The sequence below is a fragment of the Halichoerus grypus genome, chromosome 1 (assembly GCF_964656455.1).
Source record: "Halichoerus grypus chromosome 1, mHalGry1.hap1.1, whole genome shotgun sequence".
In the NCBI taxonomy this organism is placed as follows: Eukaryota; Metazoa; Chordata; class Mammalia; order Carnivora; family Phocidae; genus Halichoerus; species Halichoerus grypus.
In genome coordinates this window covers 25,937,499-25,956,371 of record NC_135712.1, presented here as the reverse complement: position 1 = coordinate 25,956,371, position 18,873 = coordinate 25,937,499, and the positions used below count along the sequence as shown (strand labels likewise).

The 18,873-nt window shown below is 36.2% G+C and overlaps 1 protein-coding gene and 1 long non-coding RNA gene across 2 annotated transcripts in view; both read left to right on the top strand.

The window, feature by feature from the left end:
• Nucleotides 1–9,947, top strand: part of LOC118555508 (uncharacterized) — a 104,142-nt gene extending 94,195 nt beyond the window's left edge. The window contains exon 4 of the long non-coding RNA XR_013443050.1: nt 8,066–9,947. This is a non-coding gene — a long non-coding RNA (uncharacterized LOC118555508). The remainder of the gene's footprint in view (nt 1–8,065) is intronic.
• An 8,670-nt stretch (nt 9,948–18,617) lies between these two features.
• CHODL (chondrolectin) overlaps nt 18,618–18,873 on the top strand; it is a 175,186-nt gene continuing 174,930 nt past the window's right edge. The window contains exon 1 of the mRNA XM_078057425.1: nt 18,618–18,765. The gene's annotated coding sequence lies outside the window, so the exon portion shown is untranslated. The remainder of the gene's footprint in view (nt 18,766–18,873) is intronic.

Genomic DNA, 18,873 nt, shown 5'->3' with positions numbered 1-18,873 from the left:
TGGCCTTGTGTTTCAATAAGTTAAGAAAGGCCTTTTTCTTTTTTTTTAAATGTTTCTTAATTAATGAAATAGTATAATGAATAACAGTAGTCAAGAAAATAAACGAGAATCTCATATGCATAAAACTGTCAAAACATGTATGACAGGACATCTTCTATAGATAGACATAATAAAGAGTTGAATATGATTTTAAAGGTAGGAAAAGAAATATTTTAGCTATTTTGTCATTATCAGCTTCCCTGGAAGTTTGTTTGGCAGGAAGGATTCTATTTTCAGTGTTTAAATTGCTCCTAGGAAGAAAGTGATGTTTAGTAGGAGAAGTTCATTACCAAATAGATCAGAAGTCTTGGTATTTGTGCTAAAAGGTTAATCTTCATTTACTTACATAACGATGGTGATAATCAGTAGAGCATGCATTTGAGTTGTTTTTTCTAATAGTAGTGACCAATTTTATAGGGTGTTGTAAAAAAATATATAATTTTATTTTTAAAAATAATTTCTTCATTTTACAGATAAGGAAACTAAGCTCCAAATTGATGAAACGTGCCTAGACCACAACTGGTTAGTGGAGGGACAGGGGCCAGAACCCAAGGATTCTGATTTTTTAACGCTAGTGTCTTTCAATTCAACAATGTTGCATTTTGTAGCCTGGTTTCTTTCTTTGGTAAATAAAAAAATACTTGGGCAGTTTCTTTGTTTTTTTAATTTGTTTGTTTAAAGAGAGAGAGACAGAGAGCATGAGTGGGGGAGGACGAGAGGGAGAGGGAGAGGGAGAATCCCAAGTAGGCTCCCCACCCAGCAGGACACAGGGGTGGGGGGGGTGGCCTCTACCTCAACCCTGAGATCATGACTTGAGCCAAAATCAGGAGGCAGAGGCTTAACCAACTGAGCCACCCAGCATCCCTGGACAGCTCCTTTTTAAAAAGAACTAAGTTTGTACTTTGTTAGAAGTACTAACTGAATGAGAACTCACTTAGTTTTTGTTAGGGATTTTTACTGTAGATATAAGAAGATTTGCTAAGGGAGGGTGGATAGGTTTACAACAGTGTGTGTCTCCATGTGCTTCCACTCAAACATACTGGCATCTTTGGACCAGCAGTGATTCATCTTTCCTACATAACACAGCTCTAATTGTCCCTCAGATCAGACCGTTTTGCCACCACTGTCCAGAATGAGGGAAACATCCTCTGGGCAATATTTTGAGAGATGCTCCCTGAACCATATGAATTAAATTTGTCACTTTAGATTTCGTTAACCTGATTTTCAACCTGATTGTGTTAGTTGACAAGTTTAAGCTAAGGGAATAGAAGTTTTAGACCCCCACAAATATATTTATTTTTCTTTAATCCACATCTAAATAGATTTTCAAACATTGAAGAAATAGAAAAATACTGCAGAATATATTAAATTTCTCTTTAGGTATACTGCATACATCTCAATAAGTTTAACATTCATATCCATGGTTAATATAGCAGTTTTCAAGCCCAAGCTTTTTACGGATTATGTATCTGATATAGAAACTACACAGTATATCGGTGGTGAATGCAGGAGGAGACCCATTCTAAAAGAGTTCAGTGCTAGCCGCATCAGAACAGTTCTGCCAGAAAGTTTAGAAAAGGCGGTGAAGACTATTACAAACAGCTAAATATAGCGGAAGAGAAAAGATGTAATATATAATATTAAATTTGGCAAATAAGAAAGGGGAAATATTTTTTCCTCTTGCCAAGGAACCATAGGATCTTTACATCATTTATATTGGCTTTGCTAACCGGAAGTACTATTTATTGAAATGCTGATGTTGCAATTCTGCATTGACCTCAGAAGAGATTTTGTTGCCTAGAGAATTGCCAATGCCAGAAGTAGCCAAGATAGTTTCGTTTGGTTTCCATTAAAATACTGACCTGGTTTGACACTGATTGATTTGTGGTGACTGGAAGGACCAAAATTTTACAGTGACTTCACTGAAAATGAGATTATTATTTTAGAACTGAACTTCCATTTGGTCATTGACTATATCAAGACTTTTAAGAAGTTTTACAAAGGCAAGTCAATGCAGAATATTTTTGGAGAAAGATAGGAAATCTAGTTGTCTCGTATTTATTCTGGACAAATTTTCTTCTGCTTCATTTGACAGAAGTGACACATATGAAGAGTAGGTAAGAAATTGTGCAGGAGGTAATAGATTGCTTTGCAGAGTTATGGTAATTCTGAGGACCAAAAATCACAAAGAAGAAAGCAGCCCCATACCAACCTATACCAGGATAATTATACTCATAGCTACACATTTCATCACAGATCTATCTCTCTCATCTCTCTCATCTCTTTCTCTACCTCTCTATAGCTATATATCACACTTCATATCACACATCATATCACACATATACACAAAATATATATGATATATTATGTTTGTGTATATATATACACAATTATATATATATATAATTTATGGCTGCATGTTATTTATATACAGCAAATCATGCATACATATCTTATGCATAACCATGATATATATATATATATATGGATATATAGCACACGTGATATATTTATCTGTGATGAAAATGTGTATATATATATATATATATATACACACACACACACACACACACACACACAGAAGAAAAAGTGATCAGGGAAGTGAAAAACCAAATTAGACCAACTGGTGGTATGACAGAGAACTTGTTCTAATAGAAGATCAAATTCAAGACCAAATGAAAATTCTTCAAAATTTTTTTTCTGATTTTTTTCTGGCTTGTGATTATGTCATTATTAATTTGGCCTCAGGACATTATCCATGTTTAAAGCTGGATAATATAACAGGCTAGTTTAGAAAACCAACCACTAATATTGAAACAATACTTGCTACTTCCCCAAAGTCTTTAGCTATTCCATCGTGGCAGAACATAGTGGGAGAGTAGGAATTTTGTAGAACATGATCGTGACAAGCCACGTACCGAAATGATTTTGGATTAGAATTACCTGATCATTCTGTCCTCAGGTTAAAAAGAAAATATGATGGTGATGCAAGGACAGTCCTCTTTCTATTTCATATTCTCCCAATTGGAATGTTTGCTCTTTCTGCCAGGTACATGACAGACATCTTGGGATCTCCCTTCCCAATTTTCAAGGAATTCCTTTTGCTTTTTTTTTTCCCTTTTTTGAAGCTTTTGTTTTCATACTTTTCCTCTTTCTTAGATTTTTTTTCTTAAGATTTTATTTATTTGAAAGAGAGAGAGCATGAGGAGGATAGGAGGGGCAGAGGGAGAGGGAGAAGCAGACTTCCAGCTGAGTGCAGAGCCCAACACAGGGTTCGATTCCAGGACCCTGAGATCATGACCTGAGCCTAACGCTTAACCGATAAGCCACCCAGGTGCACCTAGATTTTTTTTTTTTTTTAGTTTCCAGATGAAAGGTGCATGGGAAATACATTTTTTGAGACCTCTCTTGTCTGAAATTGTTTTTATTCAGTCTTCCTGTTTTCCTGATAGTTTGAAGAGATATGGTCTAGTTGGCAGATCAACCTCTGGAATTTTGAAGGCTTTTCTCCAGTGTCTGTTTGCTTTAGTGTCATTGTGGTGAAGCCATTTCAAATTTTATTCATGTAGGTCACTTTTTAAAACTTAATTAATCAATCGATCTTTTTAAAGTTTATAGAATCTTTTCTTTGTTCTTTAGTGTTCTGAAATGTTACAACAATGTGCCTTGGCATAGGCCTGTTTTCATTCTGTCTTGGGGTTTGGGGGTTTTACCCCATGAGGGTTTATAATCCAAGAACTCATGTCCTTCAAATCTGAAAATTTTCTTGAATTCTGTCATTAGTGAGTTCCTGTTATTTCTTTTTATGGCTCTTTTCCAAATGTCAGATATCCTGCACTGTCCTCTCTGGTTTCTCTCCTTTTTTCCATCTCTTTATTTACTTATTCTCCTGGGAGTTTTCCTCAACCTTATCTCTCCCATCCCTGCTATTGCTTTTCTTTTCTGTTATCACATTTGTAATCATGCTTTATGAATACAATATCTTCTCTGATATTTACAGGGATGTAGATATGTAGAGCTTTACTGTAGGATAACTTGGAAGAATTATATATTGAGGAGCTCCCATGTCTCTATCTTCAGGCATTATTACCTCTTGAGCTAGTCACACAATCTTCAAGAAATTGTCTTCTAATCTCATCCCGAGGATAAGGTCTGGCCCCCAGCATTCTGAGAGTAGAGTGGAGAAAGATGGCTGGGATTTTCTGCCCTTAACATTCATTATTATATGGCTACCTAATTCACCTGTTTTCCATAAAATACCACAACCTGTTTTTCATGTATATTTAATCTCTGTTTCCTCACTTTCCTCTCTCTCTTTCTCTCTCCCTCTCTCTCTCCCTCTTTTTCAAGTGGATGGTTCACATTTTTTTTTTTATATAGACTTTATTTTTTAGAGCACTTTTAGGTTCATAGCACGATTAAGTAAAAACTACAGAGAGTTCCCATATATCCCTGAACCTACACTTGCATAGCCTCCCCCATTAACAACATCCTGCACCAGATTGGTACCTTTTTTACACTAGATGAACCTTCATTTACACATCACAACCACCTAAACTCCATAGTTTACATTAGGGATCAATCTTGGTGTTGTAGTCTGTGGGTTTTGACAAATGCATGTAATGTGTATCTGCCATTATAGTATTATACAGAATAGTTTCACTGCCCTAAGAATCCTCTGTGTTCTGCCTATCCCATCATCTTTAAAATATGTTTAAGTCTCCTCCATTAAAAGAATCTTACCTAACTCTAAAAGCTTTCCCCTGTATTCACCTCCCTTTCACAGGTAAATTCTCCCTTTTTTTTTCTCACTCTTTTCTCAGCCCACCCTAGTCCATCTTCCAGCCCTGTCTCTTTTCTGAAATATCTCCAGCAAAGGCCACTTCTCTGACACTACGTACCAAATGGTTATTTTTCATTTATACTCTTTCTTGGCCTTTCATGAGCACTTAACATTCTCTTTCTTGATTCCAGTCTCATGGTTTTCATTATACCTATTATTACAACTTATTCTTTACCTCCTTTGTAGAATAATCCTCCCATAACCATTCACTAATTTCTGATGTCTCAAGGTTCACTACTCATTTTAGCTTCTTCCTTGTTGATACCTTCCTAAGGTAGTCTTATCAGTTCCCCTTTCTTCAGTCACCACCTATACAAGGATAATTCACAAAATTACATCTCTGACCTGGTGTTATGCACTAAATGGTTTTGTTCCCACAAAATTCATATGTAGAAATCCTATCCCCCAGTAGGCCTGCATTTGGAAATTGGGTCTCTAAGGAAATAATTAAAATTGAATGGGGTCAGAATGGTAGGTCCTGATCCAAATAGGATTAGTGTCCTTATAAGAAGAGACACCAAAGAGCTCTCTCTGTCTCTATCTCTTTCTTCCTCTCTGGGTGCAGAGGAAAGGCTTCACAAGCAGACAGCAGGAAGGTGGCTATCAGAGAAAATAAATGTCTGTTGTTTAAGCATTCAGTCTGTGGTATTTTGCTATGGCAGCATGAGTAAATTAGTAGATCTGGTCATCTCAAATGAACCCTAGAACCTGTATTCAGATGTCAGCTTTTTCATTTGTGTTCTCTAAAGGTTTGTTCAGTTGCTCAAAAAATCAAACTCATGATCTTATACTTTGCTATTTACTCGCAACTTGCAAAACCTAGTCTTTTCCCAGTACTTTCTGTCAGTGAATGACACTGTCCATCCTGTAACCTGAGTCAGAACCCCAGGAGTCATTCTTAACACCTCTCTCTCTTCCTTGTCCTGCATTTCATTCATCATTCCATTATCTTTTACCATCTTTATATTTCTTAAATCTGTTCACGTCTTCTTCCCATTTCAACCATGCTCTTTCCAAGGCCCCTTTATTTCCTTCATGCGGCAGTCTCCTAACTTATCTCTTTGTGTCCATTTTTGCCTACTTCCAACCAGTTCTCTCTACCATAGCCAAAGTGACAGTTTTAAAATAATGATAAAAAAAATAAACAGATGCTTTAATAAAGGGTCAGTGACACTTCAGGAAGCCTGGAGCCTGGAGACCAGATCACCTGTCATCAGATCACCCAATCCACAGACCAAGGCATGGCGATTGAATTCACCTTACAGAAGGACTCTACTGCTGGCTGAATCATCGTGGGTATGAATATAGATTAACCCAAAGCAGAAAGGAATGCCAATCTGAAGACCTGAGTACTGCTGAATCACAGAACATACAGGAGTAAATCTTACTCTGTGAGCCCAGAAGCAAGCAGAACAATGGATTAATTACCATTATTGACTATACTATTTATTGATGGAGAACCTCTGAAACAGAGTCAAATTGTTTGGCTGCTCTGGGCTAGAGTTTCATACTAAGGAAAATTCATAGTGATTTTGATGATAATTCCTTTGATAGATTCATCAAACACATATAAGTCTTAACGTTAGAGTTCAAGAACATGTAAGTCTTCAGAGAGAGAAAACATCTCAATGTTATACTCCATAGGGAAGTAACAAAGCTGCATTTTGGGTTAGATGTAGAGGCTAAGTGAATAATCAAAGATGACAGAAAAGAAATGGATGAAATATTTCTCAGTGGGATAGTGGTTGTCAGCATCAATACAGTAGACTTTATAATTAGTTTCTCAAAGACAATCAAGCTCTCAAAATAGCAAAATTATGTTAAAGCTGTCAAATATGGATCTTGAAATTATAGTGTGATCTTTAGCTTAAACAGTTGCAGTTGTGGAAGTTAATGGGATAAAAACAGGGGGCACCAACAAAAACTTTCCACTGTTTAGTGTTGGTGGCAATAATGATGATGGTGATGGAAATGAATGCAAAAGTCAGCATTAGTGAAGATATAAACACCTAAAAGATGTAGATTTTTTTCTGTGAATCAACTTTTTATATGAGAAAATGGTGATATAATGGAAAAAGCACAGATTTTGAGTCAGAAAGAACATGGATTCAATTTCTGGATTCTCAACCACCGGCTATACTGTCTTGAGCAATGTTTCACTGTTTTTTTGTTGTTCTCTGTTGTCTTTTTTCCCCCCATTTTAATTCTACTATAGTTTCAAGTATACAATATAGTGATTCAACAATTCTGTACATACTCGGTGCTCATCATAGTAAGTGTACTCTTAATCCCCTTCACCTATTTCACCCAGTCCCCCACCCACTTTCCCTCTGATAACCACCAATTTGTTCTCTATAGTTAAGAGTCTGTTTTTTGGTTTGTCTCTTTTTTTTTTTTTTCATTTTGTTTCTTACATTTCACGTATGAGTGAGATCATATGGTATTTGTCTTTCTCTGACATTTCACTTAGCATTATAGTCTCTAGATCCATCCATATTGTTGCAAATGGTGAGATTTCATTCTTTTTTATGGCTGAATAATATTCCATTCCACATCTTTATCCATTCATCTGTCGATGGCCACTTGGGCTGCTTCCATAATTTGGCTATTGTAAATAATGCTGCAATAAACATAAGGGTGTATATATATATTTTTTTTTTCAAATTAGTGTTTTTGTATTCTTTGGGTAAATATCCTATAGTGAAATTACTGGATCATATGGTAATTCTATTTTAAGATTTTGAGGAACCTCCATACTGTTTTCCACAGTGGCTGCACCAGTTTGCGTTCTTACCAGTGGTACACGAGGATTCCTTTTTCTCTACATCCTCACCAATACTTGTTTTTTTGTGTTTTCAATTTTAGTCATTCTAACAGGTGTGAGGTAATATCTCATTGTGGTTTTGATTTTCATTTCCTTGATGATTAGTGATGTTGAGCATCTTTTCACTTGTAAAAGATGTAGATTTTTGAATGTGATACCAAACTATGCTATGTTGAAACTTGACACAACCCAGGGTGAAGGTGATTTTAGTTTATTCGTTCTCAGTATTTATGCAAGCCATATACCTGAAACAATGAAAATGATGAAAATCCTATATTTAGCAGAAAATGATGATCAAAATAAGTCATTGAATATAGACTCATGGGAAAATGTGTCCATGTGTTGTTTGTGATTGACAGAATCCCTGGATTCAGTCCTTATAGAAGACAAGGTTTCTATCAACAAATCAAGTTTGTACTGAAGCAATAGGAGGAAAGAAAAGAAGAAGAATGTAAAAAAATAAAGAATCAACAAATCATAAAAATGATAGTGTGAATTTTGTGACAACAACTTACCAAATAGCACAAGTTTACACTTTTGAAAGTAATAAGCTGTAGCCGAGACCCTGCTCTGAGTTTGGGGGTTGGTATATTAATTTTGATGCAGAAAACATATACTCTAAGAGAAAAATCCTATTCAGATCAATAAAAAGAGAGAGAGAAAGAAAAGAAAGAAAAAAAAAGAGCCCCTACGGAAAACCATCATTTCTTCTGATTTTGAAAAAGACAATTCTATCTTACGATGTAGGGAATTATAATTACAGTTTCAGAAAAACTCAAAGAAGAGTGACAAAAACAGCAGGATACGGCTAGTTTGATGAACGTTCCAAAAATGATGACTTGAACTGAAACATCACTTCAAAGAACTGAACAAGGAATTAGCGTGGATCCAAAAAAGTTTACAAGAGAGAAGACAGAGATGGTTTCCAGATTAGACCTTTGCTGACAATCCAGCTGTGTTTATCATTTATGAATCCCTGAGGAAAAAAATAACAGACTGATGCAAAAGAACTGCTGGTTGGCTCAGAGTTCAGAGAGGAGAACACAGAGAAAATGGCTGAAAGTGCTGGAAAGATGTGTTGGTGGAAGAATGGACTTTGTGATTAAGATTCAGTGAGCATACTGCCACATGTCACTGACTTCATTTATATACTGAAGATATATTGAAGACAAACAGCATGACATTAATTAATTTGAAGTGAACTGTTCCTATTTGTATACAGATTTTTCTCTGGGAAAAAGAATTGATTTAAGAGGGAATCAATCATGTGCCCTTGGGTAAAAATAGGTGTGTTTGCAAGAAACCCATCCAGACTCATAATATTTGGGACAAAAGAAAAGTGACCACAACTATTTTCAAATAAATTACATTTTTATGAAGATTTTAGTTTTTAGATGGTTGAATAATAGTGAATTAAAATATATTTGGGAGATTTGCAATTTGTAAACATTCAAAGAATTTTTATTTATATGATCAAATAATTATAAAGAATGTCATTTAAACACTTTGAAGAAGTAAGCATCTCTGGAGATCCTGCCATCTGTGACAATATAGATGAACCTGGAGGATATTATGGTAAGTGAAATAAGCCAGCCATAGAAGGACAAATATTACATCATCCCACATCTATAAAAAGTCTAGAATAGTCAAACTCATGGAAGCAGAGAGTAGAATAGTAGTTGCCAGGGCCTGGGGGGCAATAAGAAGGTATTGGTCAAAGGGTGCAAAGTGTTAGTTATGCAAGATGAATGTCTTAGAGATCAATTGTATAGCATACTGCTTATAGTTAACAATACATCCTATGCTTAAAATTTTGCTAAGAGGTAGGTCTTATGTTAAGTGTTCTTAGCACAAAAAGAATAAATAAAATGAAGAAGTCGAGAGGAAACGTGGAAGTGATATGTTTATGGCATTGATTGTGATGGTTTCATGGGGGTATAGTTATCTCTAAACTCATCAATTGTATACATTAAATATGAAAAGACTTTTATATGTCAGTCATACCTCAATAAAATGCCTAGTTTTAAAAAAATACCTCAATGTATTTCCATTGCTCTTAAGATAAAGACCAAAATTTGAACATGGCCTCTAGGCCCAAACATAGCCTGACATTTATCCTCCTTCTCTACATTTCATTTTTTTTTCACAGTTTTCATTCCTACTTGTATTCTCCATCCACTCTATTCCTCAGTGTGATTGGCTGCTCATCACTAAAGGTGATTCCCTCTTTCTAGATGACCCCTCCCCCTTATACCCAAGATCTCCTTTGCCTCCTACTTCTACTCTTCCTTGCCATTGTAGGTAAATCTTCACTTCTAAGAATCCTTCATTGGCTTCCTGCCCTTGGCCAGAGGTTCCTCTAAGTGCCTTTCTTTGTTCGTACTTATCACAATTATAACTTATTTTAAATTGTGCTATATTTAAATAGCCCCCATCTCTCCCATGAGCGCTCTAAGAAGGCTGGGACTTTGTCTAGGACTTTTGTACTTAGTAATTTATTCTCATATAATATAATGACTGACACAAACTAGGTATTTGATAGTTTTTGATAAAATTAAAACAAATGAATATAAATTAAGCATGTGTAATGAATTTTGGTAGTTGCTTACAGTTAACTAAATTAAGTGAAAGCAGAATAAATAAGAATATTGCTATTAACATAAATGGACTCATGTCTTCAAATGATTTGCATATGTGGTTATAGCAATTATCCTATCATTGTGTGTTGTCTGAATGAAGGTCATTTGTAAATCAAATGCAGCTTTTGCTTCTGAAATTGGTGGTTGCCACTACCAATTAAAGGATAGCATTTTATGTGTAGGCTCCATGGAAAGGATTGATGCCTGTACCGGCTAATAATATCACGGTTATCTAGCTATAGTTTGGTCTTTGAATACAAGGGCACATAAATATACTCATGTACTCACACTCTCTCATAAATTCTCTTTGTAGCCAACTAACTTTCTTTCTTTCTTTCTTTCTTTCTTTCTTTCTTTCTTTCTTTCTTTCTTTCTTTCTTTCTTTCTTTCTTTCTTCCTTCCTTCCTTCCTTCCTTCCTTCCTTCCTTCCTTCCTTCCTTCCTTCCTTTCTTTCTTTCTTTCGGAGATAGAAGTTTATCAAGTACACTGTGAAAGAGTGGACAGCAAAGGAGAGAGTGCTAATCATGCCTACTTTCTCATTCAACCTATAATCAGCAGTTTTGCACTGGAATAAGCATTATAAGGCACTGTAAGCCTCATTTTAACATAGACTGTCTCTTTCATCTTTGTATCTCCAGGCCCTAATAGAGTGGGTGGTTCATAAATATGCACCAAAAAATATTGTATGATAAATGTGTGCATTTAATGGATAAATGAATGCATAAAACATGTGGACCTCTATAATTAATATATAATGCACATAGTTCACTCAAGGGTATTTGAGAATCGACAATGCCATATGTACTTGGATACTTGAAATTTTGTCAGTAGTGTTGGTTCTTTCCTGATAAGATGATGAGTAGAGTGCTGTTTAATAAGTGAAACATTTTAACCAAAGCATTGCATGCCTGGAGACTGCAATCAAGCTGCTGATGAAGCTGAGTAACAAAGACAGACAGACATTAGATTAAAATTTTTAAGAAGCTTAGGGGGAAAATCTCAATGTTTTAGCAAAGCAAGTGATCATTTGTCATTCAAGGCACTCATTAAATGCAGTACTGGAGACAAATCTAATAGAATATGAGAGACTATGGCACTTGTATTTTCCTTGGCAGCAAATGCTCAAGTGAAGTTTTGGTTAATTGTTTGAGGGTATTAAAGAAATGCATTAAAAGAAAACCAATTGAAGAGAAATGCTGTGAAAGCACATTTGAGAAGGAGGGAAGCCCACAGTTGATAATGATGCATTGCTGTTAAACATAAGCAACCTAATCCAATTTAGCTGCTTCATCAGAAAATTTGAAAGGCAAGTATTTGTTACAATTCAGTGACCACCCACCCAATATATAAATCTACAGTCAGTTTTGTTGGTGAGGTTATGAAGGGTTTTGTACTGATTGCTGACTCTAAAGCTGGGTTAGAGTTAAATTTACTTGGAAACTTGGAATTTCTTTTTTCATGCCCTCCATTCATGATTTATGCTAGATTATATTTTCTGTGAAATATAAGGTAATACATCTCATTTTGGGTTATTAAAAAGCTAGGAAATTATGTACTTGATTTCTAATCTTATTTCATAAATATGCAACATTTCTCTTCCTGTAAACTAAGGTTTTCAGGCCAGAAATTGCTCAATTTTAAGAGAGATGCTCGTAATTTTCTTTCTCTTAATTATATAGTTTTGTATCTGATTTTTTAAACCACAATAAGGGAATCTCTCACTATTATTTAACTCTCATTTGAATATTTTATTTCAGTATTGTTCCTTCTTATATGATGCTGCAGGTTTGAATGACCCTCTCTAGGGACTGGTACCTGGTGAGAGAATCCACTCCACTTTCTCCATGAATAAAAGATCTCGTAACATCTTTATGAAATGGACCCTGGAGTGGGGATGGAGAAAATCATGTAGGTAGAAGAAGAAATAAGTCTCTGCCATTACAGAAACAGAAATAAGCTTAGTTTCTTGCTACTACATTTTCTGGGAAGTATAACTTTAAGGGGCTGTTACGGGCTGAATTATGTCCCCTCCAAATTCATATGTTGAAGCCCTAACCTCCAGTACCTCAGAATGTGACCTTTAGAGATACGGTCTTTAAAGAGGTAATTAAAATGCGGCCATTAAGATGGACTCTAATCCAGTCTGACTGGTGTCCTTAAAAGAGAGGAAATTTGGACACACAGATATCAGGGGCTTATGTGCATAGAGGGACACCCATTAAGAGGGTGGCCATTTGCAAGCCAGAAAGAGGCCTCCAAGAAACCAAATCTGCTAACACCTTGATCTTGGACTTCTGGGCTCCAGAACTGTAAGAAATGAATTTCTGTTGTTTAAGTCACCCAGCCTGTGACATTTTATTATGGCAACACTAGAAAACAAACACAGGGAAATTAAAGATACGCAGTGAGCCATGTTTCATGCCTTGTACTCACCTCACATGTTGATATCACTCTCAAGTTCTTTTAGTTCTTTCATTGAAGGATAGAATAACCTGTTCATACAAATCTATTTTTTAAATAGTTTAACTGATTTGCAGAACTACATGGCTGAGTATTCAGCTAATAGCCTACCTTAAAGTTTCTAGTTCTCAAAATATTAAGTGAATCAGCAAAAAATATAAGAAAGACATGATGTTGATTGAAAAGCAACTTTAAAGACCTCTGATTAGTTAGGAACTCCACTTATGGCTGCAGTGTAATTTCTGTCAGAATGTGCTTAGTGATGAGGATTAAAAAAATTGTCATTTGCAAATATAGTGAGAAATATTTTTCAGGACAGGACTGGAGGTTGCATGGATGAAGCCTCTCCCACCCCACCCCTCCTATTTTAAAAGAGTTGATATTATCGAGTGTGAGGCCTTCAGACTTCAGGTGGGGTTGGAGGAGAAAAGCCCTAACAAAAATGAGTTGAAAGAGTGTTAGAATCTATGCTGAAGGTAGGAATTTCAATAATGTGGAATTTTGATAGTTGTAACTTAATTAAGTGAATAAGTAAATTTCAAACTATAAAGTTTGATCCCAATTTTGAATATGCCTAGAAAAAATTCTGCAGGTATTTTCTTAAGAGAGAAGGAAATGTTTATTTAATGTAAAAAATCAGAAAGGAATAAAAGTCCATGTATAGGGGAGAAAAATCTTTACTGACTGTCTAAACAATTACAGGAATGTAACCTTGCAAATGGAATCCCATCTGCAACGTGTCAAGAGTCACAGCCTGCCACCCCCCACTCCCCCGCTGAGGGTGGAGAACTTCTTACATCAAATACACCCATAAAAGTTTAGGTTTTACATTCCTTCGTCTTTTAATTTCAAACTGTGTTATATTGGAGTTCATTATAATGGCATTTGAAAAAATATTAATATCTCCATGTATTTCAATGCCTCATTTATTATTAAAATTCATATGTTGATATTCAAAGGCTAAGCCTTTGAAAGACTTATCAGCATATAACCTCTTCAATAACAATAACAACGTTAGCTAAGGAATTACTTTGGGGACAGGAACTATTATAAACCATCTCAGTGTAGCCTTGTGACACTTCTCCCACTTACTGTGCTTTAGTCTCTGTAGATAATGAAGTAGGCATTATTAATGCCACAACATTGGAACACTTTTTGAAATAGATAAAACATTACTGACTTTGATTTGGAATACAAGGTTAGGACTATTGTAAAGGATTTTAAAGTAAAATTAAGGCGAAAATTTGAGAGCAATGCCAAGCAACCAGTTTAAAAAATGACATCCATAAGGTGAATAAAAAATTCAGGAGCAGGTGAAATTGGTTGCATTTTGAATTGGTTTCAGAATGTAGTTTTACCTTAATAAATGCATCAATTGCAGTCTTCTTGAATGATTATCTTTAATCACCATCCATCTTTTGCATTGGTAATGTATGGCATGGCATGAAGCCTTTTTGTACTTCCAATGATTATATTAAATTGATTTAAACTTTCAGTAAGATGTTATCATTTTTTTCCTTTAAATTATTCTCCTTAAACCAGAAAAAAACTTTTCCCATTTGCCTTATCTTTTTTTTAAATTTTATTTTATTATGTTAGTCACCATACATCATTAGTTTTTGATGTAGTGTTCCATGATTCATTGTTTGCATATAACACCCAGTGCTCCATTCAGTACATGCCCTCTTTAATACCCATCACCAGGCTAACCCACCCCCACCCCCCTCCCCTCTAGAACCCTCAGTTTGTTTCTCAGAGTCCATAGTCTCTCATGGTTCGTCTCACCCTCTAATTTCCCCCCCCCTTCATTTTTCCCTTCCTGCTATCTTCTTCTTTTTTTTAACATATAATAATACATTATTATAAGTTAAAAATACAAGTAATACATTTGTTTCAGAGGTACAGGTCTGTGATTCAACAGTCTTACACAATTCATAGCACTCACCATAGCACATACCCTCCCCAATGTCTATCACCCAGTCACCCCATCCCTCCCACCCCCCACCACTCCAGCAATCCTCAGTTTGTTTCCTGAGATTAAGAATTCCTCATATCAGTGAGATCATATGATACATGTCTTTCTCTGATTGACTTATTTTGTTCAGCATAATACCCTCCAGTTCTATCCATGTCGTTGCAAATGGCAAGATTTCATTCCTTTTGATGGCTGCATAATATTCCATTGTATATATGTACTACATCTTCTTTATCCATTCATCTGTCGATGGACATCTAGGCTCTTTCCATAGTTTGGCTATTGAGGGCATTGCTGCTATAAACACCGGGGTGCACGTACCCCTTCGGATCCCTACATTTGTATCTTTGGGGTAAATACCCAGTAGTGCAATTGCTGGGTCATAGAGTAACTCTATTTTCAGCTTTTTGAGGAACCTCCATACTGTTTTCCAGAGTGGCTGCACTAGCTTGCATTCCCACCAACAGTGTGGGAGGCTTCCCCTTTCTCCGCATCCCCGCCAACATCTGTCATTTCCTGACTTGTTAATTTTAGCCATTCTGACTGGTGTGAGGTGGTATCTCACTGAGGTTTTGATTTGGATTGCCCTGATGCCGAGCGATGCTGAGCACTTTTTCATGTGTCTCTTGGCTATTTGGATGTCTTCTTTGGAAAAATGTCTGTTCATGTCTTCTGCCCATTTCTTGATTGGATCATTTGTTCTTTGGGTGTTGAGTTTGATAAGTTCTTCATAGATTTTGGATACTAGCCCTTTATCTGATAAGTCATTTGCAAATATCTTCTCCCATTCTATCGGTTGTCTTTTGGTTTTGTTGACTGTTTCTTTTGCTGTGCAAAAGCTTTTTATCTTGATGAAGTCCCAATAGTTCATTTTTGCCTTTGCTTCCCTTGCCTTTGGTGATGTTACTAGGGAGAAGTTGCTGCAGCTGAGGTCGAAGAAGTTGCTGCCTGTGTTCTCCTTTAGGATTTTGATGGACTCCTGTCTCACATTTAGGTCTTTCAACCATTTTGAGTCTATTTTTGTGTGTGGTGTAAGGAAATGGTCCAGTTTCATTCTTCTGCATGTGGCTGTCCAATTTTCCCAACACTATTTACTGAAGAGACTGTCTTTTTTCCATTGGACATTCTTTCCTGCTTTGTCGAAGATTAGTTGACCATAGAGTTGAGGGTCCATTTCTGGGCTCTCTATTCTGTTCCATTGATCTATGTGTCTGTTTTTGTGCCAGTACCATACTGTCTTGATACAATACAGTAATAAAAGAAAGAACAAGAACCATATGATCCTCTCAATAGATGCAGAAAAAGCATTTGACAAAGTACAGCATCCATTTTGATCAAAACTCTTCAGAGTATAGGGATAGAGGGTACGTACCTCAATGTCATAGAAGCCATCTATGAAAAACCCACAGCGAATATCATTCTCAATGGGGAAAAACTGAGAGCTTTCCCCCTAAGGTCAGGAATGCGGCAGGGATGTCCACTATCACCATTGCTATTCAACATAGTACTAGAAGTCCTAGCCTCAGCAATCAGACAACAAAAAGAAATAAAAGGCATCCGAATAGGCAAAGAAGAAGTCAAACTCTCACTCTTTGCAGATGATATGATACTTTATGTGGAAAACCCAAAAGACTCCACCCAAAACTGCTAGAACTCATACAGGAATTCAGTAAAGTGGCAGGATATAAAATCAATGCACAGAAATCAGTGGCATTCCTATACACCAACAACAAGACAGAAGAAAGAGAAATTAAGGAGTTGATCCCATTTACAATTGCACCCAAAACCGTAAGATAATTAGGAATAAATCTAACCAAACAGGCAAAGAATCTGCACTCAGAAAACTATAAAATACTCATGAAAGAAATTGAGGAAGACACAAAGAAATGGAAAAATGTTCCATGCTCATGGATTGGAAGAACAAATATTGTGAAAACGTCAATGCTACCTAGAGCAGTCTACACATTTAATGCAATCCCTATCAAAATACCATCCACTTTTTTCAAAGAAATGGGACAAATAATCCTAAAATTTGTATGGAACCAGAAAAGACCCCAATAGCCAGAGGAATGTTGAAAAAGAAAAGCAAAGCTGGTGGCATCACAATTCCAGATTCAAGCTCTATTACAAAGCTGCAATCATCAAGTAAGCTTTGTTTTTAAAGAGTAAGGAGTTAAAAATAAATTTTATGATATTTATCTTGGAATAGAAGCTCATTTTATTTTCTTGTGACATAATTTTGATTTTGCATCACTTAGATGTAGAATTAAACTGATGTTGAGATGGAAGGTTGAAAAAATACTTTGATTATTTCCATGCTTAAGACAAATGAATTTAACTGATTGCTGCTCAATGAATTGCTAAGCTATTGACCATCAAAATGGCTGATGGAATTGATTATACAGAAAATAGCCACTCTTTTCCAAATGATTGAGTGATGAGAAAGCTCTCATTTGCCAGTCAGCCTTTATGGAATAGTCCCTGGAAAGAAATCTTAACTGGCTGTGTGCACACTTATTAGAACAATGAGAAATAATTGCTACGTAACTTCTGGCTTAGACGCAAGTCACTTCCCACATGAGCAAAGCTTAATAACACAGAATTTAAGCAATGATATTTCAGTGTCGGAATGCTCTTTAAATTAAGAATTCCTAAGTTAGACTGCTATGATTTGCTGGTGTTTGCTGTTCTGAAGAACATTATGTAGCCTTTATGTAAGTTTCTTTTTAATGTAAAGTAGGAATGTGTATGAGATAATAGTATGTGTATTAAACATTGCTATATCTTCTTTAGTAGATGAGATGGAAATAGATAAATGTATTGTGTTTTCCCCTGTTTTTTATTTTTATTTTTTTAAATTTTCACTTGACTAATTGATTTAAACACATGAGGAGGAAAAGGAGAAGATACCTAACTTGCAGTCAGATACACTTTCTAAAATACTATTAAAAATTTCCCCTGAAATGTCTTTCTTCCCCATTCTATTATTAGAGTTTTCTGTGGGTATTGCCTAAGGAAAGAAAAGAATGCAGAGAAAAATTAATCTATTCACTGGCCAAGGCAAGAATATGGAAATCTTCATGATGATTTAGAGAAAGAATTTCTATTCAAAGTCTAGATGGGGGCACCTGGGTGGTTCAGTCGGTTAGCCTCTGACTCTTGATTTCGGCCCAGGTCATGATCTCAGGGTTGGAGATCGAGCCCCATGTCAGGCTCTGCGCTAAGCATGGAGTCTGCTTAAGATTCAATCTCTCTCTCTACCCCTCCCTCTACCCCCACCTTGTGTGTGTGCGTGCGTGCGTGTGCTTGCACACTCTCTCTCAAAATAAATAAATAAAATCTTTAAAAAAATACTGTTGCTATTTAGGAGGGAGGAAAGGAGGAGACAGACTTGAGGAGCCTTACAGAAAAAAATGGAGAGTTGATGGATTTACAGGGACCAGGGACTGAGGACTAGATGTGATGGAAGATGTCTGTGCAGAGGCCACAAATGGTTGTGGCCACAAGAGATGACTAGTAATGGAATGTTTCCAAACCAGCGCCTCGAACTTAGATGTAACCCCAAAGAAAATGGGCAGTAAAAGGACTGAATTTGAAAAATTAAGAAAAAAATTTTGAAAAATTAAGAAGTCGTTCTTGCATATTTGAGTTTGTGAACTGATATTTAGAGCTGCTTTCAATTCAAAATGCCACTATAGACTGAATGTTTGTGTCCTCCCAGGAGGTTGTGTCCTCCCAGGAGGTTGAAACCTAATCCTCCATGTGATGGGACTTGGAAGTGGAGCTTTTGGCAGGTGATTATGTCATGAGCATAGAGCCCTCATGCAGGGTAGCCTGCCTTTCTAATTGAGACACTAAAGACCTCCCTTTTCTCTCTCACTGTGTGAGGACATAGGAAAAAGCTGTTTGTGAACTAGGAAGCCAGCTCTCACCAGATACTGAATCTAATGGCACCCTGATCTTGGACTTCCCAGTCTCCAGAACTGTGAGTAAAAACTTTCTATTGTTTATAAGCTACCCAGTCTGTGCAATTTCGTTTTAGCAGCCCACCCAGACTAAGATAGCTGCCATCTGCATGGAGAAGGCAGGAAAT